Source organism: Anomalospiza imberbis, chromosome 6, assembly GCF_031753505.1.
Source record: "Anomalospiza imberbis isolate Cuckoo-Finch-1a 21T00152 chromosome 6, ASM3175350v1, whole genome shotgun sequence".
NCBI lineage: Eukaryota > Metazoa > Chordata > Aves > Passeriformes > Viduidae > Anomalospiza > Anomalospiza imberbis.
The window spans coordinates 37,509,233-37,523,603 of NC_089686.1; the positions used below are offsets into that span (position 1 = coordinate 37,509,233).

A 14,371-nucleotide genomic window follows, 5' to 3' on the forward strand; every position below is an offset into this window, starting at 1 on the left:
TTGTGTGGAATTAAAGAGCCTTTCAGACAGTGTCTGTGTTAACTGTTATAAACTACATGCCACTGTGAGTAAAGGATTTAGGACTTCATGTTGATATAGTGTATTGGAGGCAGATTAGCTTTAGGATTTGTGATTCAGGCTTTTAATGAGGATGAACAGAGAAGAAAACTGCACAAACTCTTGACCTCATCTTGTTTGTTTTCCTCGTTGTGCTGGCTGGTATCCTGGGAGCAAAGAACGAAGGCTGTCTGCTGTCCTTATGTTGTTCATTTGAGGACTGAAGAAGAGAAATCTCGTTTTTCTCCCTTGTGTGGTCAGGTCTGGACTGACCCTTTGCCAGTGAAGAAACTATAGCCCTAGGACAGCAGTAGTCAGGCATTGATCTTTAGGGACACCCTACTGGAATATGTAATATCCTTCATAATTCTCTGATAAAAGCCTGGCTAAAGCTGAAAGGAGCTGATAATCTCCTACCATTTCCTCTCCCATCACCTCCAAAGACTGAGTGCTCTTCTTGTGATTCCAAAAGAACTTAGTACATCACAAGGTAAGTGGTGGTGAAAGAGGTCTGGCCTCCAGCAGCCACAGTTTCATGGATTCACTCTAGTAGAGTATAGTTTTATTTTCTCTTGCACAAACCTAAGATCTTGATATGAGATATCCAGAGAATTCAATATTTATGTGTTCAGTTTGTATCTAGTGGGTTTTATGTGCTTGTTTCTCATGCAAATAAGCACTTTCCAGATATATCCAGAAATGCATCCAATTATGTTTCCTTACTGCCTGTAAATTAAATACCTCAGGACTATCCTCAATCATTTTCTTTCAGGCATTACTTTTTTCATTAGTGTTTAATCAAATTACCTATGGTTTGAAAGGAAGTTAGAAATTTTTCCAAGAATCTTCATTTGTTTGCAGACACCCATTCTGGTTTCTCTTGTTTTGCCCTTCTTGTACTGATTGCTCATTGGGGTGGTAGTTTTTTTTTTGTGACATTCTCATCCCCGTCATGAAGCTTGAGATAGACTGAAACTTCTTTGAAAGGAATGAATGACAGAGACCCCTTTGTCTTAAAACAGATCAGATTGGTGCTGGTGTTGTCTGTGACCTATCAGCTGTTTGGATTTTCTACTACTCATTCCCTTCCGTGAAACCATCTGAATGTAAGAACTGAAGGATATTTTCAAAGCAGTTCATGGGTGTTAAAAGTATCAGAATAGGCACAATATTGTTGGCTGTGCCACCCTATTGAGTAATTCATAAAGCTGTCAAACCCTTAAGCTCACCCTTGCAGTAATGAGAGACAGTAATCTGAGGCTCTATTCATTGGCAGGATAGACATTCCCAACTTCACTGTTTCTGTTTTGGGACTGATTCTGAAGCGATCATTTAAAGCAAAGGAGGAGCTCATTATATTCAAGGACTTTGTTTCAGAAGTAAAATAAAAGCCTTTATAGGAAATATCCCCACTTAGCTGCCTTCCAGTCAGAAGTGTGATTTTATAGCCCAAAGATTTCATATCTAAACCACTCTTCACTCTCTAAACCACACCTTACTCTCTTGGAAGCCAAAAATAAAATAAAATGAAATGTAAAGATAAGGATCCTTTCAGTCCTAGTTATTCTTTAGAAAACAACTGTCTGTCCTCTGTTTTATATGTTCTGAGGGCAGTGGAAACATCTGACTTATCATGGCCACTGCCTTCTACATTTCTTTACTAGGGGAAAACAATGATAAAACTGAAATACAGGTGATTGCTTTTCTATTTGCAAAGTCAGTTTTCTACCAAAAAACAGTGGTGCAATCCATGCATCTTGGTTGTTTTGTTTTAGGCCATGAGCAAAAGCTGTCTTATTTTTTCAACACAAGGGTGATTTTTTTGGATCAAAAAATAAAGTTCAGGTCTTGGCACAAATTACAGAAGTGTGTTTAAAAGTAAGGAAACAGTTTGCCAAAAAACAATAAGGTAGTCATCCCTGACTTTTAGTCCTTTCAGGAAGTTCCAAATTCCAGGTCTGTCCACCCACTTGAATTCTGTTACACAAAGTTCATTGCTCACAGCAGTAATTCCAATTACAGTTTGAAAAAAGATTCTGCACCTCTTTCATTGTACTGGCTGTGAATGAAGATAGTCATACTGGAGAGTCATCTTTCAGATGGTAAATGCTTTGAATGGTGTGAATAAGCTCAGTCCTAATATTTTCCATAAGAGAACTGTGCAGATCTTAGGAGACTGCCCAGACTTGCCTTCCTCAGGCTTGGCTCTCATGCTACTCTGAAGCAGTGGACAATGAAACCATCACTCTTTTTTATGTTCAGCATACCATCAGGACTCCATGCTTATTAAACTGTCTCACCATTAAGAAGACTGTTTATATTGGTGCTGAGACTCACATTAACACCCCAGCCTTGTCTGCACAGATTGATTTCCTGATGACTACTCCAAGTCTTACCTTTTTTTCTTCAGGTCTCTGCTAGTTCACAGGTTTTCTTTCCAACAGAGGTTTCACCAGCCTCATATATACTACACCCTAAAAAGTGGCTTTCTAGCCATGCATCTGTGGCCGGCCAGGCCTCTTATTGACAAAGGACATCTAATCCATTTCTGTACTTCTTGTCCTGTTGCTGTTGAGGAGGGCCTTCTTGGTCTCTGATGTCCTTCTTGACATATTCATCCTTCCTTTCCTTTACCTTCTTAGTTTTTTGACCTCCTTGGACTGGAACTGGTGTCTGCCTGCCCCAGCATGTCATTGTCCTCAGCTTTTCCTGCCCTGCTGAGTCTGAGGTTACCTGTGACTTGGTGTTCCTGTAGTTGCTGCCTTTTGCCACTGATCTTTGTAGCTGTGCACGGGCCTGCTCCTCTACATTCAGTGCATTTGTTTCCAAGGCCACAGCAGCGTGACCTCGGGCAGCTTGTGTACCCTGGCACTTCCCTTTGTTACACTCTGCTCACTCATCTTTTTCCCCTCTGAGCTGTAGCACACCATGACCATGTGGAGCTGTCTAAATATTTGGGTACACTAATTTCTGCTCTCTACTTCTGAAAGCGTATATTGTGATGATACAAAACTGCCAACTAGTAGTTCATCCTCAGATCTTTTTTTGCCTAACAGTCATTGCTTTCTGGTGTTTTTAGTTATTTGTTGCCTTTCAAGAATCTTTTTCTAGCTCTCCCTTGCAGTTAAATCTGTGACATTTAAGGCTAATGTGACATGGTCTATAATTTATCCATGGTGCTTTTTTCATTGCTTATGCTAGACTGTGCAAAATATTCCTCAAGTTTCTTAATTATAATTCATGCAAACATGTCCACTTCTGGAGAATGGCTGAAGTAGCAGGCTATGGTGCTAAGATAATTTCTGTTATTAAAAGTAAAGAATATCCATTCTTACTTTGCCAAGCAATGGGTTGGGATTTAAGAAATTGTGAACTGTCCCCTTGTTTGACAGGTATATTATTTACAAGTCTTGCATAGTTTCATTTACACTTCTAATTAAATACAAGCTTTTATGTTCAAATAAAATTGGAAAATTAGTAATTCTTATTGAACTTCAAACAGCTCCTCTCACTCTTCTTTCATCATACCTTTACACCCTTCTTCTGAATTCACATATTGTGGTTTAGTCATAGCCTACCCTTCAGAAATCAATAGACATCTGATGCATGGAGACTTTATTCTGACTCTATTCTGATTTTCAGCTTATCCACATGTGCTCAACATTTGCTTCTTTATGTCTCTTTGTTAATTGTCATAACTGGGTCTCATGATACAGGTTTGTCTCCTCCTTGACATGATTTCTTTCCACTTATCTCCATTCAATAAGCAGGAATGTCCTCGGCATTAGGTGGTTAGGGGTCAGTGCAGATTAAGTGGAAACACTTTTCACTGCAGTTACCCTAGTCACAGTTGAGTGGACATTATGAGAGCTCTTTTTCTTCCACATTTGCTAATTCCTTTGCTGGGGACTGTGCCAGTGCTGATAAAACTCTGCATTTCCCTTGTCTGCATGTAGAAATCTTTTTTTAACTTCAAATTACTCCCTAGAGATCCATTTCTTTGTAAACCATTCTTTTTATGCCATTTGACTGCTGGACAGGGTCTGGTCCTACATCTGTATCTTTTATCTTCAGGATTATTCTTCAAAGTTACTAGTTGATGCCAAAGATCTTCACAGTATAATATAAACATCCTCTCCCTTTTTGACGTCCTTACTCTTTTTGTGGGGGAGGAGAATACAAGGAGTAAAAGAATAGGATGTGACCCTGAAGAACTTAAAGGAGACATCAAAGGATGAGTAGGATAAAGAGTTCTTCTGCCCTCATCTTACAAATGGTAGTCTGGGCACTAGTAGAAAAAACCTCAGGTAAGAACAAGTGTTGAGGAATTTAATCTGGGGTCTTGATCATAAAGAATGTAAAGGATATTGACAGAAGATTCACTTTTTAGTCTTGTACTTTCCTGCAACCTAGTTTAGCCACCAAGGAGCTGTTTCAGACATCAGTCTTTTACTGTCATGTCAGAGGTTCTTAACACGTGTTAAGAAGTACGCAGTGAATGCGTGACAAATCCATTTACTGCATGGCACTGACAATAGAGGTCCTTTGGGCCAACTTGAGCCATTCAGAAGTGAGTAGTTTAAGCTAGTCTTCTCTGTGAACTAGCTTAGAGTTAACACCCAAGTACTAGATGCCTGAAGTTATAAATCCCACTCATATATTTGCTGGACAATTTATGGTAAGACGTAGTTTAATCTCTTCCCAGTATTCTTGTTCATCCTACCTTTTAACAACTTATGCCTATGAAAACTAAGTTTTGGCATGGAGCAGTTGGAGCCTCTCCTTCTGGAAAGGAATTTGGCAGATACTGAGAGGAGGCTTGTGGCAGTGCTTCCATATTTTCCTGGCGGTATTGCAGAGAAATTATAGAGGATGGAATCTTCCATGCTGCTCCACATAGCTGCTGCCAGGGTGCTGGTGGTAGGCATACTGTTAGATTAAGTTTAGCAAAAAAATCCTGTATTCATAGTCTCATATAAAAATATAATTTGAGAAATATGGTGCCTTCTGATGAAGGAAAACCACAAGACTACAAGCTCTTATACAGCTGCATAAATCAGATATGTTAAATGGAAAGTTAAGCTGAAAGTTGAAATGCTTGTGTTGTAAGGGAAAACTAGAATGAAGCAAGTTACTGGGGAAAATATATTGGGCACCAGAAGGAAATTAGTTGTTTGTAAGGTTATATGAGCAGCATTTCCCTGGTATTAGACTCAATTGCACACCTATTAGGAACCTGTGTCTGGCACAGATTGTAAACATGAGTACATAAATGTCAGTGATCAGATCAAATTGTTTCTAATATGATGACAAAGAATTCCGTTATAAAAATAGGAAACAGAAAATGCAAAGTCTGTATGCTTCTGAAACCCACTGTCCATGAACAGAGCTTGAAGATCCCTATCAAAGCACATCAGTTTTTGAATATCATTGTGAAAGGCAGAAGCTTGCTACCTTAACACTTCCTGGACTATTCCTTGGAGACCTAACATGTTCTTTAATATCTGTACCAGCAAGTGGATCATAAAGAATGCAATACCAACAAGTGAACTAATAAATGCTGTTAAAAAGAAAAATCACAAAGTAATCAAGAATGTGTTTTCATATAGGTTTAGCCCCAAAAAAATCTCAGAAGTAATTTCTTCACCTTATTTTGGAAAGCTGGTGGAGTATGTCCCTAAAGTCACCTACTGCAGCTGTGGTTTTAAATTGGTGGGTTTGTTGCAACTTTAGGGAATGGGAAGACCGCAAAGAGTCTAGGATCTATAGGAAATGTTCATGTGGACAGCACCATTATAGTCTCCAAAGATTAAGGTGGGTTTAAAACAAATTTTTATTCCATGAAACATTGTGTTCTTATCTGTATTTCTATTATTAATCAGCAAACACAATACAATATTCCCATTATTTTGTTCAAGTTTGTGATCAGGATCTGGCATATCATTTGGCTCCCCTTTTGCCCTTTTTTAAATGTCAAGCAAATGTTCCCTTTCTTTGCATACTGAGATACTTTCAGTATTTTGAGACTTTCTAAAATGAGTGTTATAGCAGAAGCATCACTAGCCAGTTTGTTAAGAACTTTTGAGTTCAAGCTCTGGATTTTTAAGCTGTTTATGCCTGAGGAAGTAGTGCTGTTACATTCTTATATGGAATTTATGCACAGTGGGTTTTTTGTCCCCTTGTAAATACAGAATCTCCTGTTAATAGAACAATTTGCCTTTTCAGCATGATTATTGAGAATTTTATGATTTCTGTTTAATAAATATTCATGCCTTTGCTTCTTCTTGTGCTCTGTGCTACCTAATACTAAGCCAAGTGCATTCAAATCTCCCAGATCTGAGGCACCAGTGATGTTACATAGCGTGTCACTGATTCATGTTATCTCTAATATAACCTTTCCTTCCTATGCAGGTTTATAATCTCACAGCAGCTTCCCTAATATCTCAAAGGTTCTGGAAAGATGTGTACCCAGAAGCTAATTACAGAGACAGATACCCCAGTTGCTGGTTTACTGGATATCTGTTAATAATTTGATACTTCTAACCTTGTTGAATGACCTCAGATTCTCTTTCTCCTCTGCATTAGAGAACATGTATTCACTTCTTTTATTTCTGTACTGTGGTTATTTTATTGCTCATCTATATCCTTGTGGTTATCTGATATATATCACTGTCATATGAGAATAAAAGCATTAACCATGACTTCTTAAAATCAGTCAAGGGAGTTTTGTGCGTGCATCAGCAAAGAAAAGGGAATAGAAAAGATGTTAGTAGATTTGTCAGATAGCACTTACAGCTGTTGTATATGTGATCACACAGATATTGGAGTTGTGTCAGTCACTAAGATGCATAAAACACCAGGTCTCTGATCACTACAAACTGTGCAACACAGAAATGAATTTCTGACTGGGAAGAATGATGGGAAGTGGATGAATGTTGAATTTTGTGCTGCAACATGCTGCCAAAAAAGCTTGGAAGTGACCAGGAATGGTTAGACAGCATCTGCTAGACTTTGTGGCAGAAATATTGCAAAAATACACAGTGTACGTGGAAGTAGGTGAATCAGCAGTAACACCTTAAATGGAAAAGACAACAATACAGAACACGTTAACATCTAAGCATATTCATTTTTAGGTTACCATAATCAAAATTATATAAAAAGAAGTTCTGGTAGTACAATAGGGATTTGATGTGCCTGATGAAAGAATAAATTAAAGGTTTTAAATTATTTTTCACAACACCTGTGGAATTAGGGTAATTTTGAAATGAATGGAAAGCATTGAGTGGCACATAGAGTATTAACTGCTGACTTCATGAGGTTAGATTCATTAACATTGAGGATAGCAAAATAGAATTGTGACCAGACTGAGGAAAGAAAACTTTAGAGACTAAGTGATACATGTTTTCTTATGGGTAGAAATCACTGAATACTTAAAGCCTGTGTTACAGATACTGTAACAGCATCTATGTTTCAGGAAACAAACGTAATGTTCAAAAGTACTTGGTGAGAATAGAGATCACAGGCTGTATTACGAGCATGCTTGGAAACAGACAAGCTGTTACATAATGCAGGGGGTTAACATGAATTTAAAGTTTGAGTTTGATTAGGCTGATGTCTAGTTCCAGGAACATCACGTAATGAGGAGTGACCCATCCTGTCCTTCTAAACCCTTAGGCCTGCCTCTCCCTCCCAACATAAATCTGTGTCTGAATGATGGGAACAAGTTTAAATAGAAGACTTGGAAAGAAGACTATTTCCAGCAGTACCCATTTCTGGAGAAAATAGCAGCATTAGGAAAACCAAATGATCTAATATATACATTTAAGAGAGTATTTTATGCAACTGGCCATACTTCCAAGCATGAAAATGTACTGTGCATAACAGTATAAATTTGCTGAATATTTAATGACAGTATACAAATGATTATATGAAAGCATAATATAGCATACAATCAGAGATTTCATATCTTAGCTTCAGCATGCGAGTTACTACTGAGAAAAAGACAGGAACTTCTAAATTTCATCAGTGTCATTTCTGTTGATGTTACAAGTAAGTATCAAGGTTAAGAAATATGTAGCCAATTCAGGAAGCTGCATTAAATTCCCAGCAGTGTTAATCCATGGCTTGTGTTAGTCTACTCAAAAGAAACAGGAAAGGTTTCCTTTTATTAGCTGTTACTCTAGTTTATTTGTAACTGAGTTGGAATAATTCCTATCCAAATGCATCTGGATAAACTTTAATTTACATAAATTAAATGACATACTGAAAAAGTTGAGAGCAAAATTTATTCTCTCCTAATTCAGATGAGGCTTTCTCTACTTTCCTCATTTTCTCAGGTGCAGTAATAGGGTGGTGGTTAAGAGGTGTGTGAACATGCATATGAGATTTTGGGAAGGTTGTTTTATTTATTTTTAGAGCTGTTAGTAGGCTGTATGAATTTGGGTGAGGAATGAAAAGCAATGGTTCAGCTGTGAGTTATAGCTATGAACATTCTGGGATCCTTTTAGATCAAGTTCATGCTGTCTGTACTGTCCAACTGTTACTCCAAAGAAAGAAGAAAAGGACCACCCTTTACATAGATTTCTGTTCACCCCAGCTGAATAATGCTTTTGTCACATTCATGGCACTGTGGGCTTTTTTGACAGCGTCATTGGGGTTCTCTGTGGAGAGACAGGCCAAGCTTTGACAGGCAAGTGCCAAGGTACCATGGGTTTGTTTGTTTTAGATGGGTTTAAAACTACGGCTAATGTAGCCAAAAGTAGGCATCTTACAAGAAAATTAGATCTCACCAGCCATTTCTAGCATGCAGCAGTCACTTAGCTGTCTCTGGATTTGATATAACAAGGTTCCTAAAACCCTTAGCAAGTGGAAGCCTATCCCAGTACTGATAATTTTTATTTATTTTTATTCTTCAAAGAAAACTTATGCTTATGAGGGAGAGGGGCTCTTCCTCATGATTCACCCCTTGTATCAGCAGAAAAATATCTCCAGTTCACTTTTGGCTGGGAGGTTAAGATGCTTGTCCTTGGCTATATCAGTGAAGCATTTCAGTCCTGAAACGCTGAGATTCGTCCCACCTAGCCTGTCCAGAGAGGATTCAATTCTGTCACTAAGCCACAGTTGGCAGACATGCAGTGAACTGCTTTTTAGAGGGACAGTTCCCTGCCCAATGTGCATACAGGGGGCCTCTAGACAGACCAGGTGTCTTGGACACTATTCTGTCTATAGAAAAGAAATCCCCTTTTACTTCTAGTTTTTTTTTTCACCACAAGCTGCTGTACTGTTTGGTACCAGTAACTGCAGTCACCTGCATCAAAGCTTCCTCGATGGCAAAGAAAAACCCTTCAAACCTAAGTCTCATTCTCCCTTTCTTTAATCTTGAAGGATAGGAACTTCCTTGTTCATTTCCCTAGAGAAATATATGGACTGTCAGGATGGTTGAAGTGGTGGGAAACAATGCTGTTAATAGTTCCTTGCATGTCAATGAGAACTGGATAGGACTTTTGAAAACCCATGAAGAGCTGAAGAATTGTTATTCAGAGCTAGTACTGTGAGCTAAGGCCTGTTTCAATAATGACTTCCAATAAATGTTCAGGGTTTTCTATACAGCATCAGAAGTAAGACTAGAGGAGTAAGAGTCTGTGTAACAGCAATGTGATACAAGAAGGAAGCTTGCTGCTCTATATTAAAACTTGTTTAACAGTTTAAATTCATCCTGGAATGTTGTGCTCCACAGCAGCTGCCATGACCACTGTGCTAGAACACAACCAAGGTGTGGCTTCAGATCAAAGGAAAACAGCCATCGCTTTCAATCTCCTGGTGGAGGATTGATGAAAAGCAATTCTGTGTGCGTTAACTTTGTGATTTGATTTGATTTGTTGATGCATTCATTCGGCGATTTCAGAATTTGATTATCTAAGACACCACCATTAACCTATTTGATTTATTGATCCATATTCTTTGTGACCTGGCTATAGTTAGATTTTAATTTAGAAAATTTAAACTAGTTTTGGCCTAGTAATATCTTGGTTTGTTCTTAATATTTCCTTACTAATTTTTAGAGAGAAAATCTCTGCAGAATGCATAGATCTATGTTTTGTGTATTATTTGTTCTTTAAAACCCAGAAGCCTTCAGGGAAAAAATGTAATTTAGTTCTGGTGTTTGAAATATATGGCTCTCTTTAAATTAAATCCTTTGTTCCCAGATATTGCACAATATTTCAAGCAGCAGGGAAGTAATACCCTGTAAGTTGCAGTTTGCTCATTATAAAATCCAAAATTAACTAATAGCAGGTAATTATCCACAATTGATATCCACAACTGTCAGTCACTCATTTCAGTAAATCTCTTAAATTCATCAGTTCATATGCATAAACCCCCATCCTTACTGTACTGTGAACTGAGTTAGCAGAAATATAATTAGCTAAAGAAAATAGCATCTAAAATACCAGCATTTAGTTCCACTGAAATATCATAATGATGCTCAAAATGAATCATCAAATTCACTTATTTGGAGACCTGGTTGGAGGTCAAAAGCTTTTATATTTAACAGGCTTCTTCAGTGAAAGTCAATTAATCCTGAGATGGTTGTGAGTGAATGCAGTGTGCAAAGGAGCCAGAAAAGAGAGAGAAAGCTACAAAAATGTCATCCGTGGGTGGGAATTGAAACTGGATTTCAGTGGAGAGGTGAAAGGCTCCTACAGATGAGGGCTGGCTTTGTAGGAAGTGGGAATATGTTCTATGTCTATGAGGGCACCTTGGCTGTCTATTCCTTGAGAATATGCAGAACATTGCAAAGTGTTGCTGTGTCACTAATGCTGAAGCAACCTTACAGCCTGCCTTTTTCATGGCTCTGTCTGGTTTGGTGTTCACACCAGATTACATGGACTTATGTAATGGTGGTGTAGCCTGCCAAGGCAAGGAGTCCTCAAGTGTGTGACTTACTGTCAGCAGATTTACTTGAGCAGCCAAGCCTGCTGCAAAAAAAAACCAGAGGACTACAGGACCCACTGAGTCCCTTGGGTTACTGAGTACAAAGTGCCACAGATCCAGGCAGCCCTGTCATGAGAATTTAGATAAGAAAGGACCACAAAACATTCAACCTATGCCAGGAGTGCTGGAAATGCAAAAAAAAGGGCAAAGCTGGCTGAGATGCAAAACTCTCAAATCTGAGGCAATGGAGCAGAGATACGTGATGGATTTTCTGACTCAGGCCAAGTGTCAGAGCCAGAGATTAAATCTGATTTCATTTTCATGTGCCAATTGCAGCCTTCCACCTGAAAAAGATAGTTGCTTCATTAAATAGTGATTTGAATTGTGTCACAAAGACTGCTGTAGTATTGCAGCAGTGTCAAAGTGGGTAATAGTATATGCTCTGATTGTGGGAATAACAAAAAGTAATTATAATAGTATGAGTTCTTTTCACTAGCTTGATTTTTCTAGACATCTGAAAACAATTTTGGGCAGCTTAAGTAAGAGTATCCCACAAGCTAAGATTCTTCCTGTTAAATGGAATATGCTGAAAGGAGATTACTTTGCTTAATTTCTAAAATGCTGGTTTAAAAATTCCCAAGCAAATTGTTATATATACCAGTTCTACCAGGAAGGAAACAAAGTACTAACTGTGCAGCATGCCTGCTGCCCTGGTTTTTAAGACAATAAAGAAATTAGGGTCATACTTCTTTGTTCCTCTGTAACTCAGTTATTAGACTGATTTCTAAAGAAAGAGCAGGCTTAGGATCTAATACCAATATTTTCCATGAATGTCTCTGCTAATGGCATAATACAATGAAAAAGATGTGCTTTTTTTGCTGATCCTCATTTTATGAGCTGCAAGTTCAATTGAATGTTCACTGATCTGCCTCTTTCCTTCCCAGTGTCAAATAGCCATATTACAGGAAATAGCAGAAGCAGCATGGGCAGAAGAACCTTCATTCAGTCTTGGTTTATGTATTGAATGCAAAAGCCATCAAGAAAACTGCCTAACTACATATTAGTCATCTACCTAACTACATATTTTCATTGCTTTCTTTTTTGCAAAAAGCAAAATTATAGGATCTCAGTCGCTAGTATATGCAGACACACACAGAGGCATATTTACATGTGTGCTCAGTGATACCTCTAGGGGAAGGCTAGGTAATGTGTGAACTGCAAGTAACAATGCATACTCAGATACTGCCTTCTTGTGTGGAAGCCCACCATAATTAGAGCGTGGTGTATTTTTCCCTCATCAGTGGGTTTCATAAAGAGTGGTGGATGGGGCTTCTGAGACAAAGAATTCTGAGGAAGTCAGTATGGCAAAAAGCAGATGCTGCTGTTCTAAAAAGATAGAGGTCTTGGACTCCTTTACGTGGTTGTCGAGGTCTAGCAGACTTTGGCTGCCTGAAAATGAGAACCCGATGAGTGACTGCTTGTGAATGAGAATGCAGCTTTGCTACCATAGAGCAGTCAGTTTTATTAGGTGCGCTTTGCCACTAACACTCCTGGTATTTCCAGCAGGTACCATTTCTGTAATTTCCAGCAGGTACCATATCTTCTGCTTGGTAAAACAGGATAGCACAGCTTGTGACCGCTGGAGACTATTCAACTTTGTTCACTATTTACTCCAGTGATGTATTCTTAAAACAATGGGCATTACCTGAGGCTCATTTCTCCAGGTTCTTAAAACCAAAACAAAACAACCCCAAACAAACACAACAACCCACAAAAACAAAACAAAACCAACCCAACTCCCCCACCAAAAAACAAAATAGAAACAAAAATTTTTACATTTGAGTGCAATTCAGTTGTGTATACCTCTTTTCTCATATTAGTTTATTCTTCTTCTCTCCATGCAACTTTATTCGCAATGCTATTTCTTCATTCTTACTTATCTGAGAATATGAGGTGTGAGCAGGGAATTTGGTTTCCTCTACATTAGATAGAGCCTGATTCTAATTATCTGTGTTATCTCTGTGGAATGTATTATTGATTAGAGCTTCTACCTATGCCTAGACTGTTAATAATCCTTGGAAGAGCTGAGGATGGGACCCAGTTCTTCAGGTCTTAAGGGTTTCTCTTCCCATCCTGAATTTCATAACAGATGTTTCATACAGCTCTAAGAAACCACAGTCTCATATAGCTTAAAAAGAGGTGGCCAGCAGCCAACTTTCAAATAAACAATCTCTGCTCTTTCATTAAAAGAAAACATTATTATAATATTAAATTACATGTCAAATGGTGAAGGTATCTTTCCTTGTGTACAAGATATTATCCTTTGAAGTCACAGAGCCCACAGTGATTTTCACATGAGGGTGACCAAATAGGAAAGAGGGAAAAAGTAAATAAAACAGTAACACTGGTTGCTTTTCACATTCCTCCCCTGGTTATAGAAACACATGTGTTTGGATAACAAGGTTCTTGTTACCCACATCTTCTTCTTCCCCTGAACTTTAATGCCCTATATCCTTTATTTGTTATCTAGGATATGTTACCTTTCTGGTATGCTTCTCCATATTGACAAAAAAGGTTAACATTGCAGCTGTACCTTGGTGAAACATTTTGAATTCAGGTATTCTGTCCAAACTCTAGTAGATGCTGTTGTGGGAGCAAGTAGGAAGTTTGTCAATAAATCTAGCTGAGAAAAAGGAGAAATTTTGTGAAAGAGCTGATGAAAGGCCAATTTTTATCCTGGTGCCAGGGAGCAAGCTTTTAGATGAAAGAGATGACTAACAATTAATCCTACTGACTATTGATATTTTTCTTTATTTTCAAACAATGCAAACAAAACTTCTCACTCATAACACACCAGTACTTTGTAGAATACAGGAAAGTGACCTGGCAAAGCAGTGTGAGAGTCTGCTGCATTCTCCATATGCACTAATAACTTATTTGGACTTTGGTTTCACACAGTTTCTTGTCCCCTGACCCCTTCCAGCTCAGCTGGGGGTTATTTCTGGGCCTGACAAGTGTTTTTGTTGGCAGCTACTGATTGACAGTCTGGATCACCAAGTATCATAATGTATTTAGCATTCTAGATGCTACAGGAAAAATTAATCTGGTTGTCCTTGAGTTTACTTTGTCTTTTTTGGTGCTGAATGATCTCTTAAAAATTCTGAACTCCTGCTTTTAATCCAAATTGTAGAGTTGCTACCCTTTAAAGTTTGTTTTTGACTATGTCTTGAGAATTCTGATATTCACTTCTGCTAACTGGGGCCTGAGTGACATTCCTGCTGAAGTCTTGCTATTCTGGTTTCCCAGCATGTTATTATTTTAACTACCTCCCAGTTCATTTTTCTTCAGAGGTAAAGACATGAAGTATAGGCATTAAAAACTG

At 38.3% G+C, this 14,371-nt stretch overlaps 1 protein-coding gene across 2 annotated transcripts in view; it reads left to right on the top strand.

Moving 5' to 3' along the window:
- LTK (leukocyte receptor tyrosine kinase) overlaps nucleotides 1-14,371 on the top strand; it is a 97,027-nt gene that overhangs the window by 14,484 nt on the left and 68,172 nt on the right. The window lies entirely within an intron of this gene.